General features: G+C 42.8%; 1 long non-coding RNA gene across 2 annotated transcripts; it reads left to right on the top strand.

The window, feature by feature from the left end:
* Positions 1-998: 998 nt before the first annotated feature.
* On the top strand, positions 999-3,211 carry LOC111853992 (uncharacterized). Of its 2 annotated transcripts, XR_002840580.2 has the most exons (3): positions 1,067-1,196; positions 1,286-1,371; positions 1,907-3,211. It is a non-coding gene; the product is annotated as an uncharacterized lncRNA (long non-coding RNA). The 2 variants fall into 2 exon arrangements; XR_002840579.2 differs by having other exon boundaries at positions 999-1,371.
* The last annotated feature ends 9,287 nt before the right edge of the window (positions 3,212-12,498 follow it).

Here is a 12,498-nt window from a genome sequence, read left to right on the forward strand (position 1 = left end):
GTGCACCTTACCAACGGGGCGTCTAGAACACAGCCCTGTGATAACGTGATCATACATACATTGCCGATGAACCAGAGCCACTGTAGCAAGGTGTCCGATTGCCAAAACCCATGGGTTACCCCCCCCCCCCCCTCGAAAAAAAGCAAGTGTGTCACGTATGGTATGAAAGACATGCACGACGTTCAAACATGTGATTAACATCAGGGCAGTAGGGCAACAATGTACCATATCCAAACACCCGGAACTCTGGACTCTGCCCTGTGCATTAATAGCCTAGATGCCAAATTATTCTAGAAATGTCCTTCATTCTGTGCTAAAAGAGTCCTTATCTTAGTCGTTGTCTAATATAATTATGTTCCCAGAGTTAGAAGTACAATTTTTTTCCTTTCTCAAAAAAATGTATTTAATAATTAAGGTGTTCTTGAACTAAAACGATTTTTTTTCTAAAAACTATGAGCACAGTGGCGACAGTTACGAAGATATGTTGTGCCCGTTTATAAAAAACAATGAATATCCAAAGAAACGTAAGAAATTTTGTAGTTTCCGTGATCTAGTAAATAGTCAGTTAGTAGAGGGTTAATGAGTTTATACCAACTCTGCCAGAAATGTCATATTTAGATTGAACTTTCCCCCAGTGAGTAGAGTACTGTTTACTGTGGAAGTGGCAGAGTTGGATTTCACGACTGTGTGTGCTTCTAAATTTGGCAGTGTCTCACCTTGCGGTGTTATGTGTTGTTAAACGTACTTTCATTTCAAATATTATCAATTTCACTTTTAGACACTTTTTCAAAAATATCCAACAGAATTATTTATATTCTTTCTAACCATGGTATATACTTAGAAAACCATTAACCGTAAATATCCATACCAAATATCGGCAAATGAGCACAACGCATGTTACGAGGGGAATTGATCAATAACAGTGAAATGAACCATTTTCCCTTAAACTGTACTCATGCCTAAATATAGCATCGAAAGAAAACAACCAAAGAGCTGAACGTGTCATCGTGCACGTCCTTCACTAATTGCCCCTTTAATGGCAGTATTAATCAGACACATCTTCCGCTCCCTGCACCAGACCTGACAGGAAAAAGTGCGAGTACTTCCTTAAAGTTACTTTGAAAGTTAAGCAGGCGCCCAGCCGTTTCTGCTGCGCTGGTAAATCTGAGCTCCTGGGCTGCAAACTGCACGCACCGGTAAGCTTAGCTGGCAACCTGCCGGGAAAATATCTGAAGGAGAAATGTGACGGGCACGCTTGTCATTCTGCAACGTTTTACTATTTTAGACCGGACTTTATAAATATTACGAGCATGATCCGAACGGGACTCCCTGCCGGACCCTGATCGATCCAAGATCCAAGGAACTTCCCAGGTGCGTCTCCTTGCAAAGTCTGCGTCCTGTTGCATGCAGGTTTGTGACAGGTTCAGTTAGCTAAGTAACACTGTATCATTACGAAAAGGTAAATGTACAATGGAACACACTTTTGCTGTCGTACCGCTTGGATGAGGTTTTACTTTATCAACTTTTGTTATACGATTGTTGTTGCTCTTAAGGCATCAATATATGACGATGTGTCGACTTCAGGATTTATAGTCTGACGATAAAAGAACTTACAGTTATATCTGCTAAAACTTTTTTCTTGGTTCTAAAGACTCGAGCCCTCGAATATTCACACACACACACACACACGTATGTATAATGTTTGTTGTAAATTATACGTGAAATGACGTAAGGACAAAAGCTAGCTCTCGACATATTCCAGCATTAAAACCAAAAAATAAGCAAAATGAATAAATACTGCAGTGTCAATTTTTATTAGAAGTACTGAGATATGTGTTTTTGTGTATGCATATTTATGTGCACGTTTTTGTGCATATTTTTTGCTTCGTTTTGTCTCCTGTTGCAGTTTGTTACGCAAAAGCAGAATTCCCTGCCAACGGCTCCCCCGAGATGAATGAACATGAGCAGTGCTTGGATGTCGAACTCTCCTGGGATCCTTCTCTGCCTCCGTTGCCAGGCTCCTGGCTGAAGCGATGCTTGCTGTATTTCCGTACCTGCAGAGCCCCGGCGGGGCACCAGCAGAGCAGGGCTGTCACGGGGTGCGGCCAGCGCCTCTTGCTGTTCATCAGCGTCCTGCTGTTTGTGTGTGTTGGTGTGCTGCTGCTGCTCTGGAACTATCAGTGCATCTTCGTCTGGGGCCTCTGTCGGGAGGAACAGCCTGCCGTCCCCGGGTTTGGGGGGCTGGAGGGCTTTGACAGAGAGGAGATCAACTGAGGCGAAGAGTACTGTCAGGGAGCGGGGGACTTGGGGGGGAGAGATGGGGAGGTCTCCGTCTCAAGGTCATACCAAAGGGGCTGCGTGGACTGCATTCACTATGCAGGCACAGGCCGGACTGCACGCCTGCGCAGGTGCAGAGGAGATTGCGAGAGCAGTCTTGAGCCCAGGGCGGAGGGCTTCCTGCAAGCCACTACATTCTCATTGCAAAGCTGTGGGGAAACAATATGTAATGATCTGGCCTTTGATTGTATCCTGATAGATTATTGGTAACAAGTGCTCCTTTCTGCTCAGGATTTCCTTTATTGTGCCTGATAGATATGGTTTCAACAACGGTAGGGACCAAATTAGCCCCAAAGACTCCCTGCCCCCCTAAACACACAGGGTACTCTCCCGATATTGGTAGGGACACCTCTTTACTATCCATACCCAAATCTGTGCCCTTGGCTTGATGCAATATATGACTTTGACTTTTGTAGGATCTTGTAATGCTGTCTCATAGCTCAGAAATCATAGCTGCGAGTTATAAGAACTAACATCTGATTCCTCTTCATGTTATTTGTATGATTCTTCAAAGATTCAGGATGTATTTTAATGGGCATTTTTCTGTAATTTATGGTGCTTGCTGTAGTAGAATCAGATGCAATTATTCTGTTGATTCCAGAATGAATTTAGGCACAACATCTATTCATTTTATAAGAAAGATAATATATAACCCAGTGTTCATGCTTATTGTAGTTGAATATTGTATGTACAAACTCAAGAAAGTAATAACTGTAAAATGATATTGTTTTTTTCTTCAAGCTGTACGTGTGTGTATAAATATAAACCCTATAACCCTTATTTACTGCTGTAAAATCATTGTAATACCATGATGTGGTGAAAAATGTTAACCAGAAAAAAATCCAAATAAAGTCAGCTCATAGCGTAGACTGAAGATGACTCACATTTCCTCATTTTCTCTGATCTTATTACACTGAAACAAAAGACCCGTGTAACTAAAAACAAATAAAAAACACCAAACTTAGTGAAGTCGGCACTGCACATTCCAGTGCCTCTGCCATTCCAGTGTCTCTGCCATTCCAGTGTCTCTGCCATTCCAGTGCCTCTGCCATTCCAGTGTCTCTGCCCCTCTTCTCTTGCTTGCATATCTGTGTGAAACCTGTAAGAAAACGGCCATCTCTGCCTAGAGCTGCCAATCATGGTGTCAGAGTTCAGAACAGCAAGTGGCTGACAAAGAGACTGTGCTGTGAAATGGTACGATGTGAGCTTGGATATAGATGGTAGGGCTGGTCCCAGAACAGCTTTATAAAAACACCGAAGTCAATGCCAAGACCCATCCGCTGAGTTACCTGCCACTTTCATCCTGCATCCCCCAGAAATATGCAACTCTGGAGCTACTTGAGGTTTGAGGTTCCTGGAAAGTTCATTAAAATTTCTAAAGAAAAAAAAAAAACTACAAAAAGGTGCTGAGTCACCTTCCTAATGTACTTCTTCCGCAGTGCCATTTCTTCCATGGGTGTTATGAATCTCTGAGTGCGTGCTAATGAGTTATGGCTCACTGAAGCACATGTTCTACTGTTGGTCCCAAGGAGACTGAGAACATCAACATCAACCTTCAGCTTATAGGACATCCTTTGCTACCTATTCTAATGGTCTGACTTTGTGTCATTTACTGGAGTAGTGCCACAACCCACTAATCCATGTGAGGAGATCCAGGTTCCTTTGACATGTAACCTTTAAGAAAGGGCTCTTTTAATATCTGGTGTAGGGATAAGGTCTTTCCAAGTGTTCCCTGGTCAGCTTCTTCTCCTTTCTAACCAAAACACAGTGCTGGAAGTGCCTGACCAGCACAGAGATTTAGATTGAAACTTCAAGGATTCAAAGGTTTTATTTGTCACATGCAAGGCAATAAAGACATAAATAGTAACAATATAATAAATATATAATAAATACGGAACCAAGAGCGCCATCAAATGGTGACCAGGGGTAGCCACGGCCGCCATTCTGGCCACTCCCTCAGGTGGCTGCAGAGATTTTATTTCAGAAGCGGAACCATATAAAGCTGCAGTGCAGCGCCGGACCCGCCGTGTAGGACCCGTCCTCAGTTTGCAGCGCAGTGCTACTGAAGGAACTGATTTGTGAAACGTTCTGTTGGTTGATTTTGAATGTGGTTTATCTTGCGTTTTAAATGAATTACTGATATTTAATATTCGTTAACAATGTTCCACTTAAAACAAACTGGAACATTACATTGCTAGTTAAATAATCTTGTTATTAGAGACGCACCGGTCGACCGGCCGATTTGTTTTACGGACTTGTATATTCATGCACACAAGCTGCATTGGAATCATCTCCCAAAATGTAATTTGTATGGAAGTATTACGAAGGCTGTGAACATGACATTAAGATTGAAATCGCGGAGGAACCACAGCGAATACGTTCGGCACCACAAATCTGATCCGGCATTTGAAAGCTGAAAAAGTACTTACATGGTTTAACGAAAAGCTGTACATGAAGTAATGACCCGTGCCAGCTAAAGGAAATATAGTTCTGTGTAGGACTGTATAGTCTCTCTGTCAGCCACTTGCCGTTCTGAACTCCATGACTGGAAGCGAACGAGAAGAGGGGAAGAGAACAAGGAAAAAAACGGAGGCAAATTATTTGTATGTGAAAACATATTTGGCCAATAAAGCTGATTCTTTTATTCTTTCATTCATCCCTCCATACAAATCCACTGATTTTATTCCTCGTGATTTTAAAGTTAGAATAATCATACTTTGTATACGACTCAACAGCTGATTAAAAGCACCAAGCATGCAGCTGCTGAAGTGAAGCTGAAACAGTTGCCATTCCTTTATTCTTTCTTTCTATTTTTCGTGCCCTTTCTAGTTTGTTGCACATCTTTGGTCATTTTTCCAGAATAACTTTCTGTTCCTTAGAAGAGCACCAGCAGACATCAGTAGGGGGGAGGCCAAACTACCGCAGATGTTTAAACAGAGGAAAGTTGTTTGAATACTTTTTGAGCTGCACACTGGATTTCTGAAGCAGGTTTAGAGATTTTATGTTGAAGGTTGATTGAATGGGAGCAGTTTGAAGAATTTGATGGAAAAAGGGACAAAAAAGGGGGATGCAGGTGGAATATGAAGAAGAGAAATAGAAGCATAGTTCTTAATGGGTGGAACACGAGTGGTGGAACAGTTTCTAGGTGAAAAACTGGGAGGAGACAGGGCTTGAAAATCATGGGATAAACCTTAAGAAGACCAATATGCGATTCCTCGCTCAATCACATCATAAAGTACAAATGCAGTGTGTTGTGCATGAGTAAGGAGGGAGTACTAAGCTGTAACTGCTGATTCAGTATTCTGATGGCTTGAGGGTAGACGGTCCTTCTCAGCATCTCAGTTCTCACTGAAACACAGCAGAAGCGCTCGTCAGGCCTCAGCCTGGTGAGGAGGTGGTTGTTAGGGTGGATTTTGGCAGCTTTGGATCTGGATCATCTGAGATCAATGTCCTGCAGGGAGGGCAGATCAGCGTTAAACATCTGCTGGATTCTAATGAAGACCTGCTGCTATCTAAGGTCACCATCTTGGAGAGTGATTCCCAGCAGCTTGATCTTATATTATTATACTCTAAAAATCTACAGAAAAGTACTTCAGTGGTTTTTGGGCCTGAAGGGCCTGCAGCTGGGTACTGATTGAAGTGTGTTGTAAAAGTGTTGCCACAAGAGGGAGACAAAAACTGCAATTTTCCACGAACTCCAACGTTTCAGACACTGGGCTCCTTTGCTGGAGGGGTCAAGCTGAGCAGTCCAGGATTTATACTAGTAGAATGTTGGGTACATTGGACCCATTTTGTGGTACAAATGGAGTGCATGTATTACTGCAGCTTATTAATGGTAGTAGATGAGAACACATTAAACTTGTCATTGACTCAGGATCCCAAAGGCTTCTAAGTTATTTTTATTTTAAGCAGGGAAATTTCTGGTGAAACTCAAAGCTGTGTCCTCTATCTGTTGTTCTCTCCAAGTCACCATAGTTACCTAAATAACTCACTTGACAGCTCTTATTGTGTTAATAAAATTCACCCAAGATGCCTATTCTGCTATAGACACACACAGTATAACAAAGTGTAACATCAACAAGAAAGCACCAGGTTATGCAATACATCAGGCGGATTAGGAGACGTTTAGGAGATGAAAGCATTAACTAAGCTGGGTGTTGCAAATAAGGTCACCTTGAGAGACAAATGTGACTAAATGTAGTTGTGTGTGTGTGAGTGTGTGTGTGATGGAGCTTTTACATTCTGTTTTTCCACAGACCTGCAGAAGGATGTTCGAGCAGCGGCATATTTTCCAAAGTTGATCTTTTAAATGTGCAGGTGCATCTCTTGCAAGGGGTGTCATGGTGTTTGTGCGTGAGCTTCCAGTGTGCAAGGCCAAGAGTGATCTATGCAGCAAACATTAACCCCCCCCCCCTAGGGTTTGCTGGTTCATTATCTGAACATTACAAAACATTCAAATGTTCACCACTCTTTTGCATAAATGACACAAAACCATCAGTGAGGGCATGGAATGCAAAATCGACTGATATGCAAAAAAAGTGACAGAATTACTGTCTCATTTTTCCATTTTCATTTCCAAGGCAGGTTCAATATGCAAGTTCAAGAACATTTCACCAAACAAGTTTTTACCTGGAGGTAAAGAAATCAACTTGCCATTCTAGCACGACTCAGGTAATATTTCTTGCGAGTGGGTGTGTCTCTATGCATGCCACGGCATTCAGTGTCGACATGTGCAGAGCTTCTGGCATATTCCTACCCTGCAAACATGACCAACATGTGCTGATACAGGCCTTGCAATATTTGCTCTGCCTAAAACCCCCTTGGGGCTGCAAATGAATTCCACTGATTTTTTTTTTTATCAAGATGACGGGTGTCTTTGTGGGTTTGTATCGGCACCGCTGCCAGGAATCAGAGCTGTGCCAGCGGCAAACGGTAGTGCTGGGCATCACCGCATGGCAACCAAGGTTTCCCACGGGTGTTGGCTAATCGAGTCACCTGTGGTTCCTGTTGGCCCCCGACCAGCTGGTTGGGGAACCAAGATTCCTGCCCTATTTATTTTTCCAAGCACTGTTTTAGTTTGCTGTCAATAAGGCACTGTCTAGCTGAACCTACCTCCCCCCCCAATCCCAGCCCCCAGCCTCGTCACCCCCCCACTAAAGGGCATTCTGCACACTTTGACCATCCAGGCATTAGCTGAATTATTGAAATATTGAATTTTATCTTATTTTCCACTACAGTGTTTTCCTTCGAAGGTCCTCTCTGATGGTTCATGTACTGTGCATGTTTCTGGGTTGTGTATTTTGTATAGTATATTCTTATTTTTATATATTTTATTTTATTATGCACAGTTCCTGGCACCCCAACACCATGGGCACATTTTTTTTAACATTCATTTTTCTTTTTTGTCCTAAGAATATCTATCAGATATGAACACTATTATACTAAAGAGATAAAAAAAAAAAAAAACAGAAACTGTAAACATGTGCATTTTGCACTGTTGTGACAAGAAAGTACCATGCATTTTAACCTTTGTACTGCAAATGTGTACTTGCATACCAGTTATGTTCATCCCTGAACATAAGGAATATATACGTGAGTATTCGTTGAGATATCATTATTGATGAATAAACCCGTAACATATTGCACTGTTGATACAAATAAACATATGGTGTGTGTATGATATATGAAAATATAGTACTTTTTCGAGAAACTCAAAGTGCAGTAACAGTAGTGTGCCAGTCAGGGTTAGTCGGTCCAGCAGCATCTGGTGTTAAAGGGCTGGAGGGACAAGGTTAAGGTCCATCAGCAGGTCTATAGCGATGGCAGGTGGAACTCAACCTGGAAATAGCTCTCGGGCAGAAGATGTTTCTGAGTCTGGCTGAGCGGACATGCACGGTCCTGCGTCTTTGACCCGACGGCAAAAGATTGAATAATGTGAGTTGGGTCAGTGGCAATTTTGAGGGCCCTCAAGAGGCAGCGATCATCAATGACCTTGATGTCTGACAGCTGTGGTCCGATGAAGCCTTCAGCTATCTTGACTATGCATTGCAGGGCTCCTTGGTTAGCAGCCGAACACTTGGAGTTCCAGGCTGTAATGCAGTATGTCAAGACACCAAGAGAAGTTCAAGCATCTGTTAAATCTGTGGGGGACTTTAAGCAGCAACATGGTGGATTACTCTGTGGCTCAGTCTTCATAAGACCAGACAGTGCCTCCATCATGCTGTTCCCTGGACACCAACAGCTGCCTCCTGTGTAAAGATCTGTTTGCTTTCTGATGTTGCACCACCTGATGACCCATGGAAGGTGATTTGTTCACGAGTGGCGCCCGGGCACCCTAGTAGGATCCTTGCCCAATGGGAAGCCCAGCTAACAGTTACCTTTCTTTACTCTCCTCCCCCCTCCTCCCAACCTCACTCTTGAATGCTGGATGAGGGTCCGAAAGGGCTTGTTGCTGGGTGGCTTAATTAGTTACCCTCCCTGACCAATCATGCTTGCCATGCTGAGTCGGCCAAAACTGCAGTCTGTTGCTAGCAGCCTTGAGGCCAGTGGTGGATAGTTCAAGTCCAGAAAGTAAAAATCCAGACCAAGATTTTGTTTCGACCAACCAATTTAGAATAAAGAGTCACAGTCACAGACTACGCACCTGGTTGGTTGAAACAAAATATTGGTCTGGATTTTTACTTTCTGGACTTGAACTATCCACTGGCCTCACTCAGCATGGCAACTTCCCACCTCTACTTGTGGCCTTGACGTTTCACATCCTTTCCTGTCTTTTAAGGCCACGAGGAGCCCAGCCAGTCCCTCTATTCAGTGAGAACTCTTTGTCCCCATCTATTGTCCTGCTGCATTACTGGAGGACTTCAATTGTGCTACTGCTGAAAGCATCAAAGGTGTCATGTCTGAATGATTACCAGCTGGTGGCACTAACCTCAGGAAACACTTGGAGACACATGAACAGCAATTCTCCAGTCTGTCTGGCCCCCTGTCGTTTGTGTACCAGAGCAAAAGATCAGAGAATGATAGGGATTCTCTGGTCTTTCACACCACCCATATGGAAAAATGAGGGAAACACTCAGCCAGCATGTTGTGCATTGATTCCACTGTTGCAGGCAAATTTCCAGTATCGGATCAGGATAGCTGTCATAATTCTTATCTTGTCATTCCAATAAAATCAACCATGTTTAATATTATCATAAGTCTGCGGTCTTGGCTCTTCAAATACTAGTGTTGTAGTTCTCGAGACCGGTCTTGGTCTCGAGACCGGTCTCGAGACCAATTTTTGTGGTCTCGGTCTTGTCTTGGTCTCGACTCTATTTGGTCTCGGTCTTGTCTTGGTCTCGACTCTATTTGGTCTCGGTCTTGTCTTGGTCTCGGACATAGCAGTCTCGATGGGATGGGGAAAAAAAGAGAAAACTGCGCATCCTCACAGAACAGTATCATTATTTATTACGCACCTCAATTCAAATGCAACCAGTCAGATGCATCCATTTCAAAAACGTTACATTTTATACATTTTCTCCACGGACACTGCCAGTGCTTCACAGTCCACAAACATCATACACATCATATCATACATCGGCAAAAAAATGTCCGCGAAGTCTATAGCATAGTTATAATTCAAATAAATTAGGTATTTTACATTGATTAGAAAGCACGGTCTTGGAGGTGCAAGTCAATCTGGAGGCTCATTCTCTTCAATTCAAAGCAAAGGATCATTACATAGCTGTATTCATAGCTTACCTGAGGTCTCTGTCCCTGGTATAAGAGACTTAATATGAACATCTTTCTGGTACATCCCATCTCTTTCCCTTGACGAGGTCTGATAAAATGGTTATAGGAGAGGATTGCTGAGAATATTATTTTCCATCAGGTCTCGTAACTATGACAAATCTGGGAGATTTTAAATGAGAGACATATGGACATATGGACAATATAATTGAAAAGATAACATGAATTTGATTTAACGAGTAATGACACTTTACAGCAATGCCTTTTTTCTCTACAGTTGATCTGGGTAATGTGATGTCGATTCTAGCCCTAGTCTGTTTTCGGTCTTGGTCTTGGTCTCGACCAGTCTTGGTCTTGGTCTCGCCTTAGTGTGTCTTGGTCTTGGTCTTGGACTTGGTCTTGGTCTTGGTACCCTCAAGTCTCGGCAGTGTCTTGGTCTTGATACCCTCCGGTCTCGGCAATGTCTTGGTCTCGGTTTAGGCGGTCTTGACTACAACACTATCAAATACTGACATGGACATTGTCAACAACCAGCAGGTGAGTTCTCTCCAGCGCCAAACAGGAAGCAGCAAAGCAGGTACAAACTATTCCACTGCAAAATGTTAAGGAAGTAACAGATACTTATGTAAAATGCAAACATTCAAATAACATAAAAAATGTAATACATAAAATAATAAAATCCATTCACGCAGCCACGTGTCCACATTCCGCAGTTTTGTCTCTTTTTCACCATGTTATCACAGCAAACCACTGCACACTCGAGCGCAGCTGCTTTTATCACAGCAAACCACTGCACACTCCAGCGCTGTAGACTATTCCAATGCCTGCCGCTGTTGTTGCCCCTGAACTTAAGTCTACCCCTCAGCATATTATCAGAGGACCTAAGCAGAGGTGGAAATTTCAGGTCCAGAAAGTAGAAATCCAGACCAAGATTTTGTTTCAACCAACCAGTTGAGTACTCTGTGACTGTGACTCTTTATGCAAAACTGGTTGGATGAAACAAATCTTTGGTCTGGATTTCTACTTTCTGGACCTGAAATTTCCACCCGTAGTAGGAGAGTGGGGGTGCAGGTGGTCAGCAAGGTAAGATGGTACTAAGTCATTCAGGCACTTAAAAATGAACAGCAATACCGTAAAATAAACTTGCATGTGGTCTACTGCAATATTACTGAACTCGGACTTGATGTGTATTGTGTTGTCTAAGTGTTAATATTCCACATCTATTGTCTATTTATTATTTATTTGCATATTTTTAGTTGCTCTTTGCACTACTGAATCAGGAAGCATCCCAGTGCCCTTCCTTCACATGCCCAATAAACACGTTGAATCCTGAATTTTCCTTGTAATTTGCAGAGCTCTAATGAATAATGAAATCGTATATGATCTTCATAGATTCCCATGTAGTCAGTGAGGCGCTGTGGAATAACCAAAATGTTATATATGTCTCTAAGTCCCGGCCCAGGTTAGCATGTAGCTGCTTGCAGACCAGAAACCCTGCTTTCCCCGGTCCTGTTCCGAGCACCACTGCTATTATACTCTTACAAAGAAACAGGATAAGATGTCAACACTGGTGCGCGGTTTTGGTTTTTATTTTTTATGACACGCTTTCTCAGAACCCATCTTCTCTCACCCCCTCCCATCCCAGAGTAATATTCCGTAGTCTATCAGACATCTCCTGCCGTTTTCCTTGTTGAAATGCTTGCATGTAAAAATGGGTTTTTGCGTGCATTTGAGAGCAAGTGATTGTAGAGTTGCAGTGCTTTAACCCTCAACTGTAGCACTGGTTGTAGTGCTGATTCTGCTGCTGTTGCACCCAAGGCAGTGCAGTACAGTGACCAGATAATCCATGTCAGAGGCGACACTATGAGCTACTTCAGGTTTTACAAACTACTTTAAACCTGAAAGGCTCTTGTGCTCGGCTAAATTGTTTGGTTCGTCTTGTACTTTTACTGGTGTGCTTCCGTGATTGTAACACTCATCAAGCTGTTTCACATTAACATTAGTGACACATACATGGTTATAGGAAACTGACCAATCAGCACACAGTAAGACCTCAGGGCTTAAGTGAAATCCTGGTCCTTTTAATTGAAATGGTAGTTTACAGACAAAATAAAGATTAGTGTCAAATAAATGAGGCTTTGTTGTTTTGCCCCCATCTTCCCGTCCCACCCCCCCCAACCCCAACCACATCTCCAACCCTTATTTATTTCTTAGGGCAGCATCAATGATCACTTGATTGAATGGGACATCTGGATAGTTATTGTGCCACCATTTGGAAATGCACAATTGGCAGAGGCGACCGCAGCATTTATGATTGAGAAGCATGCTCTTAAGCCAGTGAATTCCCAGACCTTCATTCTGTGTGATCAGCTGTGCAGAGGGCTAATCTGAAGCTAATGCTGAAAGTCCACCTCTGCTCTTCCAGTGGTGGAT

Source organism: Paramormyrops kingsleyae, chromosome 7 (genome assembly GCF_048594095.1).
Source record: "Paramormyrops kingsleyae isolate MSU_618 chromosome 7, PKINGS_0.4, whole genome shotgun sequence".
NCBI lineage: Eukaryota > Metazoa > Chordata > Actinopteri > Osteoglossiformes > Mormyridae > Paramormyrops > Paramormyrops kingsleyae.